Genomic DNA, 16298 nt, shown 5'->3' with positions numbered 1-16298 from the left:
CTGCTTGGTATAGCACTAAGCCATATAGATCACAAAGTTGAAGTTTCAACTCCTGTCAGGTTGAGTAATCTCATCTGGGGAAGCAGATGAGGGATCTGCAATTGGCTTTTGCATCCCTATGCTAAATGGGGGAAAATAGGCCATGTTGTTAATAATCTCTATCCAGTGACTTTCGTTTCTCAGTGTGAATATTGAGAAAATGCTGTCAAATAGTCTCTAACACTCACTTCACACTTGAAGAATGACCTTTGCCTGTGAAAATGGAACCCAGCGTGAGTCAGTGTCTTCAGCAAAGGAGGTGGAAGAAAAAGGAAGAAAACTGTCAAAACATTAAAAGTCATCCAGGATCAATTTTGTTACTAGATCAGATTGTAAGGATATTCAAATTGAAATGTTTAAGGAGAAAATGGTTCAAATAAACAAATGCTGAGTTGGTGCTTTTACATGTTCAGATCTGGCTGGTTCCTTAAACTCGTTCAGAGAGATATGTCACCACTAAAATACACCGTACATTTATCATACTACAGTATAAGGGCTTAAAGAACAACAATACTAGGGGAAAAGTCACCAGTAGCAACCCAGACTCTTGGTACACAATCCACTTCAGCAGTAAATAAAACTGCAATGCATCTAGTATTTCACAAAATGGCCATCGTTTTTTTTTAAATCCAGTCTCTAAATTGCGACGGCTTTCGAAATACCTTTTTTCCTGAATTAAACGTTTCCAAACCAGCTGAAACTATACAGAATAAGAATCAGATGCTTTTATTTTAGTGTACATTTCCCTACACGTTATACTAAATTAGGGAATGTGTGATTTATCCTTTGCATTTCTGTAAACCGGGAGTATAAATTGGTAACTAACTTGTTAAATAATATTAAGCTTTAACCTTGGTGTTTTGTGGAAGTGGCACGATATAGCAATAGATTTTAAGAAGTCATTCGAAGCACATTATCTCTTGTTTGTAGGGTAGTGTCTGTCACAAAGAGGTACAGTACTATATTATCTTGAAGTTGGATATAGTAAACATTGTCCTGTTTGCAGTTCCTCAAGACAGCAGCAGAGTTGTGGGTCATACCATCTTGTAATCTTTCGAGGAGAAACAATATTTGTAGAAAAACTTTTGAAATGTGGGTCTTGAAAATGTCAGTATCACTATCAAGAGCTTTCATTTCTGCTGGCGCATTTAACGTTCTGAAACTGCTGTATGTGAACCAATACCCCTGACAATATTGGCCTTTCAAGTTCCTTGTGGTCGAAGTCTTAAGCAGCCAATTGTAGATTTAGAAGATTGCATTTTTTATTGACTGTTGGGTCATAGGGTTTTATGAAGTGTAATGGAACGGTAGCTTTAGCTGAAAAGTCAGAGATTTAATGACCTTTTGGATCTTAGGCTAAAAAAGCTTCATACTGGTATCGTGATATTTAGAATGTATATTGGAAATTACTCCATTTGATGCAAGTTGGCACCTTTTTGCAGTGCCAGATAACTCAATTACCACATTGCTAGCTTGGTAATAATGTATACTGTGCATTTTACAGAACAAAAAGAAAATAACTTCCTTTTCAGAGCATTTATAAAGTCAAAACGCTTAAGGCCCTGGATCTGAGTGATAGAAAATAAATCGTGGACTGGGGAGAGCGCAGATTTTACCCCTCCTCAGCGGATCAACCCTGCAAATAAATATTCAACAACAAAGTAGGTTAGAGGCCAATCCAAGGGCTAGAATAACAATCATCACCACATCACATCAAAGATGACAGTGATGGACAGTAGACATATTTGGAACAGTGACTCAGGGATGTAATGTAAATGAGCGAAGAGAGAAATAATGAGGATCCCACTAGGCTCTAACAAACATTTTAAATTTAGAAGGTAACATACTGATTGGGAATTTACCCAGATGTGAGCCGAAGGTGAACTGATTCTGAATTCTGAATGCCCATGAAGTCAGATCACACATTTGATTTCCAGTTCGCCGCTTTTTGACAACCAGTTAGCAGGAATGAGTTTTTGCTTCGTTAAAAAAAACATTAACCAGGAGTTAAATGCCACGAGACAGAAGATGAAATCGCTTTGTGTCTTCAAGGCCATGGACATTGAGAAATGTTTTGGGGGAATCCACCTCCGACATATTTAGTTAGCTATAATTGATACAAGATAGCCTTATTATAATGTAGTGGTACATTCAGATCCCTTTTATAATGAGGCATATTCCGAAATAGCTATTGGATAGCACTTCTGGGTTGTTGGGTCACTGCAGGAATAATAAGTATCACTTCCTGTGCCAGTCAACAACAGAAAGCAGAAGTGTGACCATGCAAATTGTACTAGAATTGGACATGGGGCTTAAATCCCCTAACCTGCTGACTCAGAGATAATGGTGCTACCAATTCAGCCAATCAATTATAATATTAATAATAATCCTTGATTTGATATAGCACCTATCACATCATTGAGATGTCTCAAAGCGCTTCAGGGGATTTCCTGTGAAGTGTACTGACTGTGTATTTGTTGGTGATTAAGTGGGCACTGGTGATTTTCTCGAAATGAACCAATCTAATCCCACTCTTCCATTTATTCTTTAACATGACTCTTACAAATTCTGGAAATAAAAATAGGTAGTGTGGTCGTTCATTATTAAATATGATAAGACATTCAGAAATCAGACTAATGTTTTGGCATATACGATTTGAAGGATGTATTTAAGACGTTCCTGTTGAAAGTTAGCCAGTGCTGCTCCTAAAATGGCAGTGAGAGTGGGCTCTTATCAGCGAGTGATCAAAAGGCTTTCCTGGCTGTTTTTCCATCTTTCCGCTCGGCAAATCACACTCTCATTATTGGTATCTTCACATCTGTCTGCTTGTTTTGGGAATAATGGTGAGAGCACTTCTCATGCAGTTGGTGGCCTTCTCCCTTTGTTTCCTGGTGAACTTTTTGAATGGCTCATTTTATACAATTAATCCTGGTGCTCTGCCAGCCCCCAAAGTGGGAAAAATGTAATATTTTTCACCAACCGTCCTGTGTAAGATTGACAATGCAATTCCATACAAAGTACAGTTTTGTGCCTTCATTGGTTAAGACTCTCTTGTTTTACTTAAAGCCTCTGACAATCAATAAACGGAGGAGACTTTGACAATGTTGGCAGCTTAATGGAATTTCAACATTATAATTGCATATTTCCCCAAACAAATACTACTGTAATGTTGACGGAATTTCAGCTCATAAGCTCTTAAGGAGGAACAGTTTAATTGAACTACTCTGTTTTGAACTGCTATGCTGGTGATCCCATTTGTTGTAAATACACCAGTTTGGCCAAGATGACTGTCATAATATGTAACGACAAGTTACAAGCACACAATGAAATAAATGAGTGTTAATTTGTTTTTCTTTAAAAATGTTCTCTTCTTCGTTGCATTGATCATTCACAAATATTGTTAAGTACAGAAGGGGCCTTGTTTCTCCCTAAAATGTCTTTGCTGCAAGTTCAGTTTGAAACAAAATACTGCTATCTCTCCTGAGAAGCCAACTGCGACTACATATCGCCAGCTGTTACTATGGAAACACCTACTTTGAGAAATGTCACTGCACCCCTGCAGATATGCACACAGAAGGCAAACAATGCAGTCACCCCTGGAGAATATCACAAAAGATGCGTGCTCACGCACCGAAGCATCGTCCTCTATTAATTTAACATAAAATTACGGGTTAGGACATTCATGCTGTACAGACTCTTTACACAGACTAAAAACATCACAGTTCTGTAAAAGTGTGACAAATGTAGAATTGATTAGAATACATCAAATGCTCGAGAGAAAAATACCAAGGTATATGGGGTGAAGGTGGGAATACTTAAGTAATTGGACCAGCCTGCTTCATGTCCCCTGCCCTATCTGCCCCACCATCATCAGATGGGCTTTTAGCCTTTTTATAATAATAGCAATCCTTACATTTGATACACCACCTTTCACATCAGGAGAACATCCCTAAGCTCTACACAGGATGAACTTTAAATCATAAGTGAATGTGTGTATTTATGAATGAACATATCTCTCCACCTGCAAAATACACCTTGCAATAAATCCTGTGAAGCACTTTGAGACATCCTCACAACATGAAAAGCACTATATCAAATCTAAGGATTATTATTAGGTACAGGAGCAGTGATCCGCTCACGAAACAGGATTCATATTAGGAAAAAAAGGTCTTCAGGAGAGAATAACAGGAAACTGGCAAGAGATTTTTGTTCAATTTAGTTGACTTGACTTAATATTAAAGTGATAAATATGGTATATTTGAGTACCTTAGTCTCTGAGTAGCTTTATTGCTGAAATCCTATCGTAATACAGGAAATACTTTAGAGATTTTAGAGATGTGCTGGAGTGAGTTGCAGGCCATGACACCATCAAGCAGCCCTAACGATTGCACTGAGACTTTTGTAGTTTAGAATGACACCAGAAACCCGAGTGACACAGTCTTGCAACACAATCCAACACAAATATTATTGTACACATGCAACAACAAACATTCCACTATGCTGTACATTTGTTTCTATGGCTATTGTTTTATGTCAGATGTTTCTGCAGTATTCCTCATCCAATACATCTACAATATTAACCTCATGGTTTAAATTTACAGAGAACATTTTACACTCCACTACAGACAGCTTTGTTTCACTCAAACAGATGTGTTTATCTTCCTTCAAGAGCTTCATGTGGAGTGGAGTCTGCAGTGAAGTGAAGGGTAGACTCACTGAACTTAAACCATGAGATTAAATTGCAGAATTATTGGGTGAATAATGATGCAGTAATTATAGATTTACCATAGCTGAGGTTACCATCAGCACAGTCTGTTGCCTGACATTAATCCTCCACTGGGTGCATGGCATAACACATACAGAAAACGATCAGTTATTAAATTTGTGTCTCAATGCATTTTACACTTGTATTTCATAAAATGTCAGTAGTTTTGGACCCAAATGGTTTCTACGTCATGTTGTACAAAATACTTTGCATCACATTGGTTCTTGTTTTCATGTAAACCATTAATAACTCATGGAACAAGCCTCTGACACATGAAAGATGGTCATCAATTGGACTAACTTAAAATAGCACAGTAGTTGACCTTTCACTGAGAAGCTATTAAATAGATATCGTGGTGAAATTAAATTTTGAGATTCACTCTTAGTCAACAAGATGCGTGGGTTTAATAAACTAAAATAATTTACAGTAGCTTGCTACCGAAGGGAAAAGCTTATGCCTGAGCTTCCTTTTCATCACATTATTAGCAAAATGTACCACAATTAATGCTAAACAACTCTGCATCTATGGCCTTCTAAACTAGTGAGTTCATGCTGCTACGAGTGGAAGAAATGCAGTACCTTCATTTGAAAATAAGTATTCTCTAATAATGGGGAGAACTAATTTAGAGAGACAAATAAAATACAATAATTCAAAGAATTCATAACTGTGGCATTTACACAGGTTAGAATTGTATTGTTAATTAATTATTAGATTAAAAACATGCATTTAAACGAATAATTAGCAAATTAACATTTGTAAACGTGAGGATTTGGCCCATTAACCAGCTGCTGAAGTGAGGTTTGGCTAGTGTGCATAGACGACAAAACCATACATCAGTAACCCAAGTACTGCACGAGAGTCCTGGTAATATGAATTTGCATTCATATTAAAAGTCCTTTATCATGTCACTATGAATTTGCCCACAGAGGCAACCCCATAATAAAAAGAAGCAGAATTTCCTGGTGCTGTATTATCCCACTCTCTGATTTAAATCTCATATGGTCCAATATATATTATTGCCCATCCCTATCTTCCTTGAAAAGGAGATGATGGTGGACCTCCTCTTTAAGCTGTTGTAGGCCCTGTGGCAATGCTGCTTCCACGACTGTGCTGGGTAAGAAGTTTCAGAATTTTGACCCAGCGACGAAAAAGGAACAGCAATAAATGTCAAGTCAGTATGGTGGGTGACTGGTGGTGCTCCCATGGTACTGTTGGATGCTGGAGTTCACAGGACTGGGAGGTTCTGTCAAGGTAAGGTTGGTGAGAATCTACAGTGTATTCCATAGAAAGTACACACTACAGCCATATTCTAACAATCTATCTCTGAGATTTCTGTGTGTAGGTGGGATGCCTGGAATTCTCAGTTTGGTTTGAATACTCTTAAGCATGGTGATGAGTTTCTGCATTTGTTAGACACCCGGCTACCCCCTCCCCTAAAATGGCCACGGTGCATCGATCAGAGACTGAATCTTGGCTTGAGTGGCCGGGGTGCAATCAAGCAAAGTGTTTTCTCCTGGTTGGGGTTGAGCATCCACAGTGTTGCTTTAGTTCTGCTACCAGTATGAAAAGCCTCAGCGCTGGAGCCAGGATGCAGTGCCTTTCTGTATGTGCACTGAACACGGGACATCAGCAGCAGTAGTGCACATGCAAAAAATTTACAACTTTCGATTCCTAATCATTCCAACCAAAATAAGGGTAGCAGAAATAGGAAAAAGCATCTGAGGCTCATGGCCCAGCCTCTACACCATTATTTTGGACACACAGGGTCTGGTGCCACTACCCCACTTAAGTTATAATAATAATCTTTGTATTTCATATAGTGCCTGATCACATCAAGGAGACATGGGAGGAGTTGGGGGCGAGGCGAAGGGAGTGAGGAAGCGAATTCCAGATCCTCGGGGCATAGTGGCTGAAGGCACGGCTGCTGAGGGTAGAACGGAGGACTCGGGGGATGAGGAGGAGGCCAGACCTGGAGGAACTAAGGCAACGGGCACTGTTTTGAGGAGAGAGGTCAGAGGTAGGGGGGTGCAGAGGAGTGGGCGGATTTGAAGACAAAACAGGCTTCCACATAATTCTAAACGGTTAACTTTTAGACTGATGCTTGTGTGTTTGTGTACATTTGGTCCATCTCAACCTATCACTTGAAAACCTTGTTGCTTCCCTGTTATCCTTCTCATGGTGACAGCGAGCAAATTAATGTGTGTGTGTATGAGAGCGAATGCTATTTGGCACCAGGGCTAAATGTCAGGGAGCTCTACATTGAAACTAGCACCACTGCTGCGTGAAGCTCACCTCTTGCTGCGAGACACAGGGAAATGATAAGCTCTTCAAGGCAACAGGAGGAGTGGAATCAATGAACCTGAATGACAGCCTAGCATTTGAGTAAGGGCAAGAAAAAAAATCATGGAGAGCAAGGGGGAGAGAGAGAGTAAAGGAATAGTGACCATTGAGACCGGAGGGAGATGGAGTGGTGGGGGGGGGGGGGGGGGGGGGGGGTGGGGGTGGGGGCTGGTGGAGAGAGAGAGAGGGAGAGAAGAAAAGTTCACTGAGAACAAGAAAAGAGAACAAACGATCAATGCAAATGAAGAGAGATGGAAAAATTATCATTCAGAATAAGAAAAGAGACAGAGCTGAAGGATCAATAATAATATTAATAATAATTTGGTCACTCAATCCATGACTGTTTGTGGAACATTGCTGTGTGCAATTGACTGCTGTGTTTCACCCACAAATATACAGTCAATTCACTTACGGTATATTCTGTGAAGCCCTTTGAGACATCTCAATGACATGATAAGGCGCTGTATCAAATGCAAGGATTATTATTATTAATATTATTATCTGCATATTCCCATCATTAGATGAAAACTCCCAATCAAAGCGAACCCCAGCAGAATTCCTTCCCTACCTTCGGGAGGGGGAGAATTTTTTTTTGAAAAAGGCCTCTTCCAATTGGATTATGATGATTTACCTGTGTCAATTTATACAGGATTTTGTGTTAGAATGACTAAGTCAGGTGGACCACATATTTAGAAAAATACGGAGCAGCAATCTAAAAGTAGAAACATAGAAATTTACAGGGCAGAAGGAGGTCATTCGACCCACTAAGTCTACACAAGGTCTCAAAGCAAGCCAGCAATAAAATAGTATGTGAGCTGTCACTTCATTAGTACACTATACCCTACCTGCTGCAGTGAAACCCTATCCTAAACTGATCACATCACAAAGCACACACATTACATAAGGTAATGTCCAAAGCATTTTTCTTATTTTATGAAAAAAAACACAAGGCAGCCAACGGTGAAAGGTTCAACAGATCTACAGCTCCAGTAAATCAAGCGCTAACAGGACAGGTGGCTGAAAGCATATAAATCAAAAAAATCAAAGTCTGGTGAAGCATTCGGCTGAATTACCTAGAGAGAAAAACATAGATCTTTTGTTTAAACATTACTACTTAAAATATTAGGTTACTTAAACCTTATTTTCAGCAAGAACAAAACAAAACTGTGCAATGTATCTTTTTCAAACATAAAACAGAGTCGTATTTTTCTTGGACTTAATCAATGTAACTGTTTGTTACCCAATGTGACAGGTTACTTTATGTCATTTGTTTGAGGAACCAGACTATGAAACAAATCCAGTCTTATGACAGCCTCTAATGTTCATCACCTGGAGGCTGGTAGTGTGTCCTACACTTAATCCCTACAGTTCAAAAGCCAAGTAATTATTACTTTAATTATTTGTCACAGTGCTGGACTAAATTTATATCCCTGCCATGGGATTGTATATCAGACACCTTTTAAAGGGCATTCCTACAGTGAAAGACTTGATTGAGAAACTGGATTTGTTAACATTGGAGCAGAGGAGGGTGAGGAGTGATCTTGTTGAGGTCTATAAGATCCTGTATGGAATCGACAACATGACAACAAAGTATATAAGTCACCATGCGCTCCAGACTAGAGGTCTTCTCTGGGATTCTGATCTGCCATTTGATGTCATCTGCAGTGTAACAGGGGAAAGCAGATATTTAGCAATCATTTGCGTGTTGGTGGTGGCTCAATCCTCTCCTGGAACTCACTTGACTGCCCTTGGGAATCAAAGAGGAATTTTCCAGGAAATGTTTTCTTTTCTGTTGAATTGACCTTTTTAAAGTTTTCATTGTTTTTTCATCTTCCATTTTCTCTTACTACAGGCCGCCGAGACTCTCATCCACACGTTCATCACATATAGAAAAATTGATTAATTTGAATGTTAGCTATCTAATTCTCTCACTTAATGCAGCTGTGTAGCAATTTAATGCATTGCCAGCCCACATGGGCCCTAACTATTTGAATTGACCTTAGTGTGACAGGCGGACAATTAATTCTAAAAAAAACCCTCCAGGGATTTCAGAAAGGAACCATACGATGTGAGCTTAGCCACAGACAACCCCCTCGCTAATGTTAGGAATCGCTCTGTTCATAGTCAGTGTCAACCCAGAGGTGTTGAAGAATAAGGGAGGAACTTCTTGTTTTAATATAAAAAAAGTACTATGATAGCAGCTGATGACGGCTGAAGCATTGAGATTTATCTACTACTGACAAGCAACAAGGAAGGAGAAGTCCTGTGATCCCATGAGAGACCACCATTGGAAGAGACATGCCTGGAGTTCAATGCTTCTGGCAGCAAATGAACTGCAACGCTGGTGACAACAGCTGGGGCCCTGGACACCGAGAGACAAAGACAGAGATCAGATGAAAAAAAATAAAACTCAAATAAAGCAATACATTAGGAAAGAGTAGTAAAACAAGACTTGCGAATAGAACAACAAAAATAACATAGAAACAAAGACAATACGAAGATGGTAGAAACACAAGTGGAAATAGAAATATAGGAAAACAACATTAAATAAAGTTCCCTACTTGAAGCTGAAGGCTTTGCCATGTACTGGGAAAAATACTGCAGCTGGGCCAAACAGAACTTCAGCCTATTTCAAATAAGCGAGTTGTGAGACAAGCAACATTAAAAAAGCTTCAAGCATAAGTAAAGTTAAACCAGAAGAAAACTGCTGTTGAATGCTGTGGATTCAAAACGAAGATCTAAATTTATACCGAGTGTTTTGTTTGGCAGCAAGCTCAGAAGTTTAACATTCACTGAGAATGACACCCGATCAGGAAATGGCAAGCGATTTGGGAACCAGGAAAGGAAAGGATTGGTCAGGCAGATCAGGATGTCAGGAGTGGGACCCACTGAGAGGACAACATGGCTATAACCGGGCAATGCATGCCCCACGGAGCTCAGTTCTCACTTCAGTAACAAAAGAAGAAAGAATTACACATGCTCCCCTGTGAAGATATTACAATTCATCACCAGTTAACTCGGCACTGTGTAAAACAGTGATTACATATTTATGGCCTCAATAAAGATAACATAAACAGATGCTTTTTGACACAATGGGTTAGCAGTTAATGTAAAGGAAGTAGCATTGATATACATTAAAAATGAAAGGAAAGGGAAAGGCGATTTTGCATCCTTGCATTTTATTGAAACTTTGGTTCACTAAGTGAAAAGCATTGTGTATCCTCTCCAGTTATACTGTATTAAAGGGTGTTTGGAGGAACAATTATATGTGAATATCCTTTAAACTTACTATTTACGTTATTGACTAAAATAGCAACTTAATTGGCTATGCAGCACTTCTGTAGCTCAGTGGTTAGGGCACTTGCCTTGCAAGCGAGAGACGTAGGTTCGATTCCTGGCAGGGCGAAACCTTGGCCAAGTTTCCTTACTCCACACGTTTGATAATAAACCCTCAAGAAAAAAAACAATAATAAATTGGTCACTTCAATCCACAACTGTTTGTGGGACACTGCTGTGCCCAATTGGCTGCCATGGTTTGCTCACAACTATACAGTCAATTCACTTTACAGTATATTTGTAAATAAATGCCAATATAAATATATAAAGTATATAAAATAAAATATAAATATAAATATAAATATAAATATAAATATAAATAAAAATATAAATATAAAATATGTAAATGTAAATCTAGAAAACGTGAAAAGTGCTATATCAAAGGCAAGGATTATTATTATTATTATTATTATTATTATGATGATGAGTCCAAATCTGTGTTAGGGAATGCTTATCTATAGTTTTACAATACAATATACATTTATATAGCATCATTCATTTTGGGAGGACGTCCCAAAGCACAAGCTGAGGCAGAGGCATACAATATTGCGGAGGTGAAGAAAAGCTAAGTGAGTGAGTTCACAGGTGTGGGATTTGACACCCCTGGGTCAGGAACTGAACTACCAAAATCACCACAGAAGGTGGGCTCAATTCTGACATTCTGTTGAAAAATAAGTCACCTTGGAGCCGGTTTAGCTCCAAGGAGACCCTGCTCACCTCCCCCCTAAGGAGAATAGTCACAAGTTGGTACCAACAAACACAGGATTGAGCCTTCACTAAGTGGATGGCAGGTACTAGGAGTGAGTTTTTTGGTGGTCAACACAGTTCAGCATGAAATGCATGTGAAAATGATGAAGTAAATGTTCTATTCCTGAACATAATATTCACTATTGGCTGTTAACAGAACATTTCCCCACAACTGCTGCAATAAAAGAAACATTGCACTGGATGAACCGAAAATCCCTACATATAGCACAACAAATGATGCCACTAGTGCTTTGGGGTTTAATTTTCATACATCAATTTTTTTATATTGGGTTCCATATTTACAGTAGACTTTAAAATAGTCCATTGAGAGTAGAATCAATGCACATAGCTGTGCAGAATTGATTCAGGTACAAACTAATGAATAAAATTCAGCTTCTTCACACCAATTCAATAAGGACTTCAAAGACTGAATAATGGCCAGATATCCGTCCCCTCCCTTGCAAAAATCTTTAAAAATCAATCTTACTCAGTGATTATTTTCTGCTATTGCTATTTTATATACATGCTGCTTATATATTTCTGGTGTAAAATTCAAACGAGAAACTTTACATTGTATAAAGATTTTAGTTTTCATATTAACAATTAGTGAAGAATACCATTTCTTCTGAAACCTTAAAACTATCAAACCTTATGTAAGACTCTTGTTATTACAGGAATATTCACTAAAACTAAGGCTTAGCTTTTAAAAAATAGGCTTTTTTTAAGATAAGATTTGAACTATCAAATCCAACCATATACTGTAGTTAAAGACAAATACATTTTGAATAGGCAGCTTGAAGTAAATAACCATTGCAGGTTATTAACTATAAATTTGCAAAACCTCGGTATTCATTTATTGTTCAATTGAGCTTTGCAATATTGCCCTTAAACCACAACACAAGACCACAGTTTTGACTCTACTTTAACAGCAGTGAACGACTAATATAACTGACTGAGACATATTTTCATTAGAACTAAAAATAATCAAACTGCCATTGCAATTTTTTTTAAAAAAAGACAAAATAACAACTTGAATTTGTAAAGCATTCCGGGTAGCTTCTCTGAGCACTTAAAATGTAATATATTGAAGAGAAAAAGGAAGGGCCAAGGATATGATCTGATGCAGACTTTTCCAGTTTAACACGAACGTCAGTTTATCCAAACGCACAATGACAATGATCAAATGGCACCTCATTCTACCAAACACCAGGTTCAATAATTGACAAAGCAAATGATGCTAAAATGTGCAGTGCAAACTATGGGAACAGCAGCTTTTAACAGTATCTACACCACACAGGAGACTTTTCCTGTTTGCTTCAGGAGGATGTTGTAAAGAAAACAACACATTCATTAAGATTTGAATTTCAAACACTGTATATTCTTATTTAGCACACTGCAAAGTAAAATGTCAATTTACTACATAGGAAAATTATACATAGCAAAAATTGCTAAAGACATTCAAAACAGTCTGACAAGGCAGCATCTTTAATTTAGAAAAAGATGATCTGCTTTAACTTGCAAAGTGGAATTGCTGAAATCTTTTGTTCCAGGCACAAGTCATGTCCCTGAAAATTAAAGCTTGGTTTTGTGCAGATTTTCAATTTGATACTGAAGACACAATTTAAATAATTTCTAAGGCAATCATCGCAGAGCTTCAATAAAACTTAACATATCTGACACTTTTCACTTGCTCAATCGACTTAATTGCTACTTTAACTTTCTATATCACAGCACTGATATAGTCTATGATTGTATCTCTCTCATCAACTCTACTTGACAAATTTATCTTGTTATTGTATGTTATTGTAAGATTTTGCAAAGTTGCAATATTCAAAAACAACCTATGTAACAGTTTTTATTTACTCTCTGACCTATTTCAAGTCATTATTGTTTTCAGTCAGAATGGTATCCGACACATGGAAATCTATCACCATGCTTAAGAGTATCCAAACCAGAGTAAGAGTTCCATATATCTATGCCACCTACACATGGAAATTTCATTTTCAATTGTCTGCAATGGAGTGTCCCTCTCTCCCTGCAGGAACTTACTTCATCCTGGAGAGGACAGGCACATTTTGTTGAGAGCCAAGGCTTGGGGTCTCCACAGTGTGCGATTGGATACTGCTGGGTTAACCAGCTAAACCTAGAGAGCTGGCCACTGACAACAACGTCTGGCAAGCTTTCCACTGTTTTTCCAGTTAAGACCACTCTCCCGGGTAGGACTTTGTCTTGCAGGGTTAACAGCAGCCAAGTAAGAAGAATACCAGCTCTCAGTGACTTGTTTGCCCTTCCATTGCCTGCTGACAAGCTAGGTTGCCTGATCTGTTATTACAGAGTCTTGAAGTACTAGCTTAATGCTTTGAGCAGTCCTAGCTAGACAAGCAGCAGGAAGTTTGCCAGACAGTATTCCCAATTGCAAACTATGCAGTTTCTACTGGTTTAAACTCCAAACAGTACCCCCAGCATACTCTGTGGGGTCCTGAAACCTTGGCTCTTGCCAACCTGGGTCTAATAATCTCTCGGGATTAGGTAAGAGCCCCCTATGGACAGACATCTGGGCTCCATTCCAGACATAAGGAAAATTCCACACGTAGATGGCATGGTTATGTGGAACTCTCGGTCTGGTTTAGTCTTATCTATGGCGATGGATTTGCCACACGTCATACCCGGGTGACCAAAAAAAAAGGCCTTAAGGCCAGAAACAGCAGCACTATTACCCTACTAGTTAAACATAGATTCCACATTACAACACAGATCAAAGACAGACCCTCCTAACAGTCATTGAGATATGAACCATGTGAAAGAGAAGCCGTCTTCAATTTCTTCAAAAGTATAATGGGACTGTTGTTTTGTTTGGGCTTGGAGAAGGGGTGGTTCATATTTCATCAAATGACTTCAATGTGTAAGTGACCCAATAATCAGTTTCAAAACGGATTCATAGTTCTGTAGAAACAAAATGCGAAATTCTGCAGATGTTGCAAATCTGAAACAAAAACAGAAGTCGCTGGGAACACTCAGCAGGTCAGGCAGCATCTATGGAGAAAGTGAGTCAACGTTTCGGGTCCACGACCCTTCGTCAGAACTCAGAGAACTCTGACGAAGGGTCGTGGACCTGAAACGTTGACTCACTTTCCTTTCTCCATAGATGCTGCTTGACCTGCTGAGCGTTCCCAGCGACTTCTGTTCATAGTTCTGTGTTTGTAACAAGCAAAATGTGGTCTGTTTGACAAATTAACCAAAGATAGCTGCCCCTTTAGGGGGTCATTCAATCCCATGTTGAGAGTCCTGCTGCCAGTAAATCATCCTCTTGCACCCTGAGGCTTTAAAGATGCACAAGAAAGCCTTAAGATTTCACCTCATGGGGTAGGTGACATTCATTTGTTTGCACCTGCAATGCAGCGAATGGGGCAAACGCTGTTGGTTGGTTTCGACAACAAATCAAACATGTGGTGTGTGCCCACTGTGCCTACCTATTACCCTCCCCTCCCCCAAAACACTCACACACACAGTGAAAACTGTGTTTTCTTTGCACTGTCGATTGACACAGAAAGTAACGGATGGAGAGAGAACCGGAGCGACTTAAGAGAAAAAGCAGGAAGGACCATTGCTCAGCTGGGCAGTAGTATAGGCAGGGCAGCGCGTAGCAGTAGTGGTGCAGTGGTAGCCTGGCACATCAATACAACATGACATTTGTAGAGTGCCTTTCCCATCGGGAGGATGTCCCTGGACAACCAGGGGTTTGGACCGGAGTGGGGAGTGTGGTGGGAGGGGAGTGTAGGGGGAGGGGAGTGTGGGGGAGGGGAGTGTGACGGGAGGGGAGTGTGACGGGAGGGGAGTGTGACGGGAGGGGAGTGTGGTGGGAGGGGTAGGGTGAGTGTGGGGGGGGGGGGGGGGGAGTGTGGCGGGCGGGGGGGGTAGTGTGGTGGGGGGGAAGTGTGGCGGGCGGTGGGGGGGGCAGTGTGGCAGGCGGGGGGGGGAGTGTGGCGGGCGGGGGGGGGGAGTGTGGCGGGCGGGGGGGGAGGGAGTGTGGCGGGCGGGGGGGGGGGAGTGTGGTGGGGGGGGGAGTGTGGCGGGCGGGGGGGGGGAGTGTGGCGGGGCGGGGGGGGGGGAGTGTGGCGGGCGGGCGGGGGGGAGTGTGGCGGGCGGGGGGGGAGTGTGGCGGGCGGGGGGGGGGGGGAGTGTGGCGAGTGGGGGGGAGGAGGGGGTTTCGGGGCGGGTAAGGAGGGTGACTGAGGGCACGATCGAAGAGGACGGTCTTGAGATGTGCCGCGAATGAGGGGAGGGAGGGGGGGAGAGGAGAGGGGAGGGGAGGGGGTGCACGGCAGTGGTGGTGCCACACACGTCACGTCACTCTCTCTCTCGGGTGGCGCTGTGGCTCCGCCCCCCCGGGGGCAGCGCCTGTTGCCGGGCGCTTCGCTCCCTGGCAACGCCCATAGCGACGGGCCGGCAGCAGCCAGGAGAGGAGAGGAGAGTGCGGGCCGGGCCGGGCCGGCGGGGCGGGGCTGGCAGGGCAGTGCGGGGCAGGGCTGGCAGGGCAGGGCTGGGCTGGCAGGGCAGGGCGCGGGCTCTTACCTTGCTCCTGATCTGCCCCGAGGTGGACACTTTCCTGATGAGTTTCTGCGGCCCCTCGTGTTCCCCGTCGCTGTCTGAGGACTCGTCCCCGGCCCCGTGCGGCTGGGCAGCCCCCGGCCCCGGCCCAGGCCCAGGCCCAGGCCCAGGCCCCGGCCCCGGCCCCGGCATGCCGCCCCCGGCCTTCTCCTCCTGAGGGAACACAAGACACCGAGCGTCAGGGGCAGGGCCCGGCACTCTCCTCTCAGCACCAGCCCAGTGCGGCGCTCCGCCTCCCGGCCCCGCCGCCATCTTCCTGCCCGGGGCCCGGGTCACAGACAGTCAGACAGGGGGGACAGGCAGGGAGAGGGGGGACAGGGAGAGGGGGGACACAGGGAGAGGGGGGACAGGGAGAGGGGGGACAGGCAGGGAGAGGGGGACAGGGAGGGAGAGGGGGGGACACAGGGAGGGGGGACACAGGGAGAGGGGTCACAGGGAGGGGGGACAGGGAGAGGGGGACAGG

General features: G+C 42.0%; 1 protein-coding gene across 1 annotated transcript in view; it reads right to left on the bottom strand.

The window, feature by feature from the left end:
- Positions 1-15908, bottom strand: part of dgkh (diacylglycerol kinase, eta) — a 166746-nt gene extending 150838 nt beyond the window's left edge. Inside the window, exon 1 of the mRNA XM_042334347.1 lies at positions 15800-15908. The gene's annotated coding sequence lies outside the window, so the exon portion shown is untranslated. The remainder of the gene's footprint in view (positions 1-15799) is intronic.
- Between the last annotated feature and the right edge of the window lie 390 nt (positions 15909-16298).

Source organism: Callorhinchus milii, unplaced genomic scaffold, assembly GCF_018977255.1.
Source record: "Callorhinchus milii isolate IMCB2004 unplaced genomic scaffold, IMCB_Cmil_1.0 Scaffold4, whole genome shotgun sequence".
Lineage (NCBI taxonomy): Eukaryota > Metazoa > Chordata > Chondrichthyes > Chimaeriformes > Callorhinchidae > Callorhinchus > Callorhinchus milii.
The sequence above is the reverse complement of the archived record's forward strand: the minus strand, read 5'-3'. Positions and strand labels throughout refer to the sequence as shown.